Source organism: Cyrtonyx montezumae, unplaced genomic scaffold (genome assembly GCF_038088225.1).
Source record: "Cyrtonyx montezumae isolate F1298 unplaced genomic scaffold, pur_monq_1.0 scaffold_42, whole genome shotgun sequence".
Lineage (NCBI taxonomy): Eukaryota > Metazoa > Chordata > Aves > Galliformes > Odontophoridae > Cyrtonyx > Cyrtonyx montezumae.
In genome coordinates this window covers 592294-600302 of record NW_027072048.1, presented here as the reverse complement: position 1 = coordinate 600302, position 8009 = coordinate 592294, and the positions used below count along the sequence as shown (strand labels likewise).

Here is an 8009-nt window from a genome sequence, read left to right as displayed (position 1 = left end):
GGAGATGTCCAGGGTTTTAATGATGGGCACAATGGGATCCACCTGGTTTCCCAGCGCCGAGCTTCTGCAGGGACACGAGGGGCTCCGGTTTCCCATAGAGCACAACCCCAGCCCACGTCCAAGAGCTGAGTAAATGGGCCAAATCCCACTGCGTTGGGGCTTGGGGGAGACCACCCCACTCCCAGGGCCCTCCTCCCCCTGAGGTTCCCCCAGCACCCAACCCTGTGTGCCAGGTGGGCACAGTGTCTGCTCACATCTGCTCCCACAGTGGATGCCAACAGAGCAACGTCAGCCCCCTCCACACGTTGCGGCGTAAAATGTGTCACACCTGGATGTAATTAGAAATGAATTTTTACTAATTCATAGCTAATTGCACCATTACTCTTCTATGAAAGATCCAGCTCTCGGAAGACACTTCGACACGTGAAACGCGTTTCTCCAAACGTGGCTGAAGGAAAAAGCATGGGAACATTGGGTGGCACTCACAGAGCTGTTTTCCTTCCAACCAGAGCTGTTCCTCCACCCAGGGATGGCACTGCCCCTCTGCTCAGCCCCCCCGTGTGCCCCCACCCCACGCACACAGCTGCCTGGGGCCGCACGCTTGCAAATGATGTTTACTATTTAATAGGATGTGATGAGACTGTTCCGATACTTCAAAGGCAGCTGACAGTTTTGTTGGAGATAAGGAACTTTTGGACAATTAAGGCGAAGGCTTTGACAGCGAGAAAACGCACAAACCTTGTAACTGTAACCAGCACCAAAGTCAGAGATTCTTCCCTGGAAACAACTTGAATATTCATTTCATCCATTAAGCGTCACTTCGTTATTTATTTATTTTTGTTCCACGCTCCTTTCTGTCACTTCGCTTCCTTCAAGCCCAGGAGAGATCTTTTCTTGTTATGAGATGTGCATCTTACCCCCACCTCAGCTTCCCCAGCTCCCAGGGAGTCTGCCTGCCTGCCTCCGTGTCCATTCACCCACCCGTGTGTCCACCCACGTCTCTGTCTATCCATCCCCCACCCCCGAGCTCCCTCAGCCCTTTGGGGAGCAGGGAGGGGATGCAGCAATCCCCACGCAGTCCCCATTTTGCAGATCTGCACTTTGAGGCCCAAAGGGAACCGAGGGCTCTCTGGGGTGTGGTGGTGTTGGTCGGAGGGGACACGTCCGCGTCTCATTTAGGGCTGGACCACAAGCCTTGAGGGGGACCCTGGTGGCAAAGGCACCGTGCAGTGCACCAGGATGAGCATCACCACCTTGCACTGGTCCAGCTGGTGAAAAAACAGCTTGATAACAGGGTGCAAAGCTGAAGCCCGGGGTGTGAGGATCCTGCACGGTCCCAGTGGGACTCCTGCCCAGTGACAGCCACTGGTGGTGATGGCCAACGAAGGGAACTCCACAGCACTGCAGCTCTGTGCAGCCCTGGCTCTGTCAGAACGCCTTCACAAAGCCTCCAGCTCCGGGTGTCAGGGAGGACAAGTTTTTTAATCATGTTAAAATGATTTATTTAAACGTCAAGCCGTGTCACCTCACTTCCTTTCATTTTTCAAACTGTTTGTGTTTTCGCTGGATGATAAATTTATCTTCAGACAGCCTCAATATGACTAATTAACTTTGAAATATAAGAACCAGATGTGTGAGCTGGAGAGCTTTCTGAACCCGTGCCAGGCGCTCCTCTCCTCCCTCCCCACCCCTCCCTCACAGTGCACACAGAAACCCCGGTCCCCACCGCACCCAAAATGGCCTTTTTTTCCCCCATTATGGTGCCCCCAGAAAGGGAAACAGCATCGAGTGACTCCTTCCAGAGAAACCCTCCTTTCTGAAAGGGACTGTCCCCTCTCCTCTCGCTGCTGTGCTGCTGGAAGAAGTCGGCTGCTCACATACCAACGCAGCACCCCACAGTTCTGCGAATCTGTCATTAGGCAAAGCTGAAATCCCTCCGTGATTGAGCGCAGCCTCTCCCCGCCACAAATGCCAGCACTAAAAGCTGGAGAAGTCCCAGATCTCAGCTTCATTTCACAGATCCATTGGGTGCACGCAATGAGCAGGACATCAAGGTTGGGATGGAGCAAAGCCACGTGCCGTGCTCTGCTCTCCAGCACGGCCACAGACCCAGAGCCCGGGGGGACACGTCCTCCGTGGGGGTGGGAGAGCCCTTTCCCAACCAGACCTCATTTCTCTGGGCCTCTCTCCGTAGCACATTGAGCTCCAGTCACAATGAATGCAGCTGTGCATGATCCATGGGACCCCAAGCTCTCATCCCCAGACTGCTGGCACCACACCGCCCCGCTCTCTGTGTCACATTGGAGGTGACATCGCCCATCATGCAAATTTCAACAAATATCTTTTGAGCCAAAACTGATTTCTTTTTATTTTATCTTTTTTTACAAACATACTGTAAATATTCAGAGGAAAATGTTCATTTTGGTGGAAATTTTCTTGATCTTCTTGGAGCTGGCAAGCAAAAATAATGGTGTTTTTTTTAATTTGCTTTTCTAAATTACAGCAATTTTGTTGTTTTTTTTTTCTTTATCATTTTCCAGTTCAATATTGTTCACTGTATTCTCAGTCACAGAATCACTCAGACCGTGCAGCGTCCCAACCACAGCATGAGGTCTTCTACAGGAGTGCTTCAGTTTCTGTCCTGCCCTCATCAGTAAGATGCAGGTCAGTGGTTTTATTTACAGCTCTCCTGGGATGGGATGGGATGGGATGGGATGGGATGGGATGGGATGGGATGGGATGGGATGGGATGGGATGGGATGGGATGGGGATGGGGATGGGATGGGGATGGGGATGGGATGGGATGGGATGGGATGGGATGGGATGGGATGGGATGGGATGGGATGGGATGGGATGGGATGGGATGGGATGGGATGGGATGGAGTGGGATGGGGATGAGGATGGGATGGGATGGGATGGGATGGGATGGGATGGGATGGGATGGGATGGGGATGAATGAAGATGAAGATGAAGATATGAAGATGATGATGAAGCTCCTGATCAGGATGAGCCCTGCTGCCCTCGCTCCCCTCTCCTCTGGCCCCTCTCTCCCTGCCTTCAGCCCACCCACACTTTGCCCTCCAGTGCCTTCACCACAGCTCCGTGCTCAGGGCTGCAGTGCAGCATAGCAGAACTAAGATCCTGAAAAACGGAGCCAAACTTTCCCCTCCCCACGCCTCAGCCTTGCCCTAAATACACAGAGCGAGCTCGGCTGGCTGTGCAGTGGGAGCCAGCGGCGGATGTTGACAGCCTTGATGTTGGGCGGGCAGGATCCTGCACATCTCCCGCTGTATGGCGCTAGATATTTAATAAAGCAAAACCCCCAGGATCAAGCAGGCTGCCGTCCCTCCCAGCTCCTTTCTTCTGCTTTGCTCGAGCTCTTTAAAGCCTGCCTCCCGTCTCTCTCCAGAAAATCCTTTCATGCCTCCCTCACCAGACTGACATTTTGACAAGTTGCCACGAGTGACATCTGATTTGTACAAATTTCAAGACTAATAAATCTACCTGTCAAAGCGGAAACTTTAAAAGGAGCTAAGCCCAGCGGGTATAGTTTAACAGAACTCAAGTTGATGAAACTGTAGGATGGAGAAATTATATCTGTCACAATCCACCCACATTAGTTCTGTAGAGATGTTGGCAACTGAAACAAACGTCTTTCACAGCCTCAGAAAGAAAAAAAAAAAAAAAGAAAGAAAGAAAAAAAAAGAAAGAAAAATAAAAGGAGACTGTTAATACTGTGAGTAACAAGTAACAGTTCTATTTGTAAACTAGCATGGTTATTTATTTAATTTTTAATTTGCTTGTAGACACGAGCAGGAGGAGACCCCATGTTCCCCGGCACTGTTGAGGTTCCAGCACCCAGGAGCAGTGGCTGTGGCACATGGGGACAGGGACAGGGATAGGGATGGGCAGTGCACACTCTGCTCTGCCCCCCCTTCTCCTGGGACTCACTATGGTTCTCTGCAGCCAGCACTGTGGGAGCCCCATCTGCCAACCCGCAGTGCCAAAGGGGCTGCGCTGGAGGCTCTCCCCACCCGTGCACATCTCCAGTGTGCATCCCCAGGACTCAGAGCCAGCGCTCAGAGCGTTCTTCTGCAGCAGTGAGCACAGACTGAGCCGGGTGCTTGCAAAGAGCTCCCAGGAGCATGATGCAAAGCGAGGAAGGAGCTGCAGCGCGTGCAGCCGTGGTCCCTCCTGTTGCTCTTCCCAGGAGGAGAAGTGCTGTGGGTCCTGCGAAGCTTCCTGCACCAGGGCTCTGTGTTCCTCGTGTCCCACTCTCCTTTGGAGTTGTTCTCCTCTGGATGTAGAGCGGCAGAAGCTCGCCACACTCAAAGCTGATGAAGCCTGGTTAATTTTCTAATAGGCGCAGCAGTGATGGATGGAAGCCGTGCTGTCTTCCAGCTCGACTTAAAAGTCAAATAAAAATAATCACGCTGATGGAAAAATATCATTCCTCCAGCAAAGGAAGATAATATATGATCTGTTCTATCTGCCAAGCACCCGACCCTGGTAAGGTTCCCATGCGCTTCAGTGGGGGCAGAGTTCAGCTCACACTGTGCACTCCCGTCCACCGTACCCTGGGGCTTCAGTGTAAACAGCCCGTGGAGATTTATCCAACATCTGCATTATTTCTACTACAATTCCCACATGGAGAGCTGTGCTGCCATGGAGCCTGAAGCCGGCCTGGGTTCGGGGAGCACCTCCTGCAGGTTGGAGCCTGCACACTGCATTTGCATTGCACGGATCCTGCAAATTGCAAACTGCAAACGGTGCCCAGGGAGACTGCAGCTTTCTTCAGGGCTGCCACGCTGCTGAGAAGGGCAGCAGACCCAGAATTCAGGTGGGATGCAGCCGGTGTGGGGCTGTTCAGCACTGCTGTGCTTCGGTTCTGCTGCCATGCCTCCGTGCCATGCCCCAGGTAAATCATCTCTAATCCGATCTGCTGAGCTCAGCTGCCTTCACAGCAAGGATGAGCGATGGCAGGACGAGCCCAGCAGGTTATTTCTGCCATACTTCTTCCATCGCTCCATACCCACAGCAAAATGACACCTATATATCTCAGCAGCAGCATGAAGCGTGGTGGGGACGAGTGCTCCTCCTCGCCACCAGAACCTTGGAGCCAACACACCGACACTTCCCAGCCCGTCCTCATCTCCACGCAGGTTCCACGCTGACCACGTCCATCACGCAGCCCCGGGCGGTCCCATGCTCTAAAAAGGACAGAGTGATGGAGAGGGGACTGCTGGCGGCCACCGTCGTCGCTTCAAACAAACAGGCTGAGAGCGTAATGGTTTCAAGGTAAAGCTCTTTTATTAAGACAACACAGGGAACTTTTTTCAACCACAGCTGACATCACTATAATAAATCACCATCATGTCTTGTGGGATTGAAAAAGCCAAAATACTGTCAGAACTGATTTTTCTGGCTACCCATGCCTCCAGAACAAAACATGTGTTTTTAATCAACAAATCTTTGTTTTGCATTTCTAAGACCCTAGCACTCTTTAAATAGTTAGCATTTACCAGAGGGATATTTTAAATTCAGCACACTGCTTCCTTACTGGAGAGATTAGGAAACAGGACACCACATTACAGACTTACCGGGCTTGTCCAGGGCTTTTGGAAATTTGTTTTTGTTATATTTACGAAGTACAGAGAAGGGCTTTCCCATACTTGTTTCTAGCTTCGTTCGACCATTTCTCTCCCCAAAAAGGAGGACATTCCCAGCTTGCAGTGAGCTGCACATCGCAGTGCATTGCATCCCGTCCTTTGCCTGCAGAAGATGGGGGCACGGAGCACCCCAAGCCCTGTGCTCGAGTGTGCACACAGTGATGGGGTCTGGGAGGGTCTGGGGGGGGGTCCTGCTGCACTCTCAAGGTCAGGCTGAAACCAGAGCCACCGGGATCCCCTTTCTCTCCCTGCAGGACCCCCTCCCGTGCTGCCGGCTTGGCACAAATGTCAGCGCTGAGAATAACCCCGGGTCCGTGCCAGGCACAAAGATGCCAGTGCCAATCACCTGCGTCCCACAGGGGGTGGGTGAGCAGAGCTCAGGCCGGGAGCTGCGCCCCACTCCCTCCACACTGCACAGCTCCTCTGGTGGGGGAAGGGCAGGGTGACCCCGTGGAGGAGACCCCACAAGCAGTGGGATGGACGGGGAGGAGCCCCCAGTGGTCTGAGTTGGTGTGAGGACCATCGGGCCCAAGGTCGGACCCCCCCCCTCAGAGCAATCCGTGCTGACCCCAGGCTGAGCCCCCCACCGTCCCCAGACCCCCCTCAGCTACATGAAAGGAGCCGGGAGCACGCAGCCATGCGCTGCATCGCTCCCCCCCGAGATCAAAGCCCACGCCGGGGGCCCGAGCATGTGAGGGGCAGGTGTCCATCCCCCCACGGGCCACCATTCATCACACGCTGCGTCCCACAAGAAGATCAAACCCGGCCTCCCGCGGCTGTTGGTTAAAGCCCGCCTTCCAGTTACCCTAATTAAAGCTTTCCCCCGGCTGACTGCCGTCCCGTGAGCACTTCTTTCACTCCCCGAAACAAAGGCTGCAGTGAGGAGCCCTCATCCGGTGCCAGGACCGCTCTGTTTTCCTCCTTTTGAACTGGGACGCTCCACTGGAAAGAGGCATTTCCAATTTGGGAGAAGTCACGGAGCCCCGTGCAGGGCTCACATCTGAGCCAAGATCTGCTTTGGGACACCTCAGGGTTTTAGAAAGGAGACCCAGGCAAGAAGCAAACCACTCTGGCACCCAAAATGAGGGAGTCTGAGCAGAGGCTCTGTGTGAGCCGAACGTAGAAGAAAGAGACCCAGATCTGCAAGAACCCAATAGGACCGAGCAGACCACACTGCCCCCATAACGCAGCACTGCTCGTGGCCCCAAAGAGCACAGCACGCAGAGGGAAGCAGGCAGAGCAAGGGCTGCACGGGGACATGGCATCTCGGTAGGACTTCTTACTTAAAACCCAAGATAACAGCGATAACACTAATAACAATTGTCCTAATAATCCCTCTTTTCAGGTGGCTTAAAAGTCCAGAACGAGAAAATTATCCTAAGCCTCAGAGAACGCATTGAAAATTAATATTGATTATTGGGAATAATCATCCTACGAGGAATGGCACTGCAGCACCTGGGGAAGGGACTCCTCCAGGGCCAGGCACTAAGGGCAGAGCTCCGGAGCAGGTTAACCCCTCGTGTGCCATCCCGGGTGCTGCGGAGCCCGGTTCACAGCCCCACACAATGCACTGCCATGCCACTTAGTGCCACACAATGCAGCGCTGAAAGGGCTTTCAGAACCCACCGTGTTGAGGCAGAAGTCTATGGGAGATGTTTAATACTAATTCTATTAGGCATCTGAGTTAATGAATCACAACTGTAAGAAATCATGATAATCCAGCAGGCATTAGTGACAGATTAGCTTCAAAGCTACCATAAAAGTGCCATAATGCTTACCTAGCAGCGTGATTAATGCTGGCAATACATAACGCCATTATGAGGAATGGAGCGGCGTGGCTGCAGCTGACAGAGCCCCTTCGCTCTGCCCGTGGCCCCAGTGCTGACAGACCCCCACAGGATGGGTGCTGCTGGGGTGCTGAGCTCCAGGTCAGCAGGTCACCATGCTGAGGTGCCACCAGAGCTCAGAACCCATTGCTCCCAAGGATCCCAGTAGGAGCTCCCTGCCCAGCCCATGGACACCAGGACACAGTGCCATGTGCAGCAGAAGGGGTGAGAGTGGGACGAGCTGCTGCTGAATGAAACTGGGCGGCTCATTACGGCTCTTAAGGATTGTTTTTCTACATCTTTACTGCTCAGTTTTGCTTAATTCTGGAGTGGATGCCTGCCAAATTGTCTATCAAATTACCTACTGGCAAGTAAACCATGATTAGTTCACTTGAGTGCAGCCCTCTTCTATTTGACTTATAGCCAAGCAAAGTATGGGTTTAATCAAGGGAGAAATTGGACGTGATGTTTCAATGAAAGATAGCAGGGTACCACTATCTGCTGGGAGGAGACA

General features: G+C 52.8%; 1 long non-coding RNA gene across 1 annotated transcript; it reads right to left on the bottom strand.

Moving 5' to 3' along the window:
• Positions 1-335: 335 nt before the first annotated feature.
• LOC136055436 (uncharacterized) lies at positions 336-7594 on the bottom strand. Its single transcript, XR_010622861.1, has 2 exons — positions 7448-7594; positions 336-448 (listed from the first exon to the last, which is right to left on the bottom strand). It is a non-coding gene; the product is annotated as an uncharacterized LOC136055436 (long non-coding RNA).
• Between the last annotated feature and the right edge of the window lie 415 nt (positions 7595-8009).